The following is a 1,148-nucleotide window of genomic DNA, read 5'->3' on the forward strand; positions in this document are numbered from 1 at the left end:
TACTTTTCTAGCCTGCCCTATCTATGTTTCCTGGTAAAATTCATGGGAAAATCCCATAGGAGGAAAATTCCACTTAGGGTTAGGGTTAGGTCACCATGAACTCATAGGGCAAAATGGACATTGCCAACAAACTCAGAGTGCTTGGGTATGGTTGGGAGGGCATTGACTTTTCTAGCCTGCCCTATCTATGTTTCCTGGTAAAATTCATGGGAAAATCCCATAAGAGGAAAATTCCACTTAGGGTTAGGGTTAGGTCACCATGAACTCATAGGGCAAAATGGACATTGCCAACAAACTCGGAGTGTTTGGGTATGGTTGGGAGGGCACTTACTTTTCTAGCCTGCCCTATCTATGTTTCCTGGTAAAATTCATGGGAAAATCCCATAGGAGGAAAATTCCACTTAGGGTTAGGGTTAGGTCACCATGAACTCATAGGGCAAAATGGACATTGCCAACATACTCAGAGTGCTTGGGTATGGATGGGAGGGCATTGACTTTTCTAGCCTGCCCTATCTATGTTTCCTGGTAAAATTCATGGGAAAATCCCATAAGAGGAAAATTCCACTTAGGGTTAGGGTTAGGTCACCATGAACTCATAGGGCAAAATGGACATTGCCAACAAACTCGGAGTTCTTGGGTATGGTTGGGAGGGCACTTACTTTTCTAGGCTGCCCTATCTATGTTTCCTGGTAAAATTCATGGGAAAATCCCATAGGAGGAAAATTCCACTTAGGGTTAGGGTTAGGTCACCATGAACTCATAGGGCAAAATGGACATTGCCAACAAACTCAGAGTACTTGGGTATGGTTAGGAGGGCACTTACTTTTCTAGCCTGCCCTATCTATGTTTCCTGGTAAAATACATGGGAAAATCCCATTGGAGGAAAATTCCACTTAGGGTTAGGGTTAGGTCACCATGAACTCATAGGGCAAAATGGACATTGCCAACAAACCCGGAGTGCTTGGGTATGGTTAGGAGGGCACTTACTTTTCTAGCCTGCCCTATCTATGTTTCCTGGTAAAATACATGGGAAAATCCCATAGGAGGAAAATTCCACTTAGGGTTAGGGTTAGGTCACCATGAACTCATAGGGCAAAATGGACATTGCCAACAAACTCAGAGTACTTGGGTATGGTTAGGAGGGCACT

The sequence above is a fragment of the Protobothrops mucrosquamatus genome, unplaced genomic scaffold (genome assembly GCF_001527695.2).
Source record: "Protobothrops mucrosquamatus isolate PMUCROS unplaced genomic scaffold, P.Mucros_1.0 scaffold1130, whole genome shotgun sequence".
NCBI lineage: Eukaryota > Metazoa > Chordata > Lepidosauria > Squamata > Viperidae > Protobothrops > Protobothrops mucrosquamatus.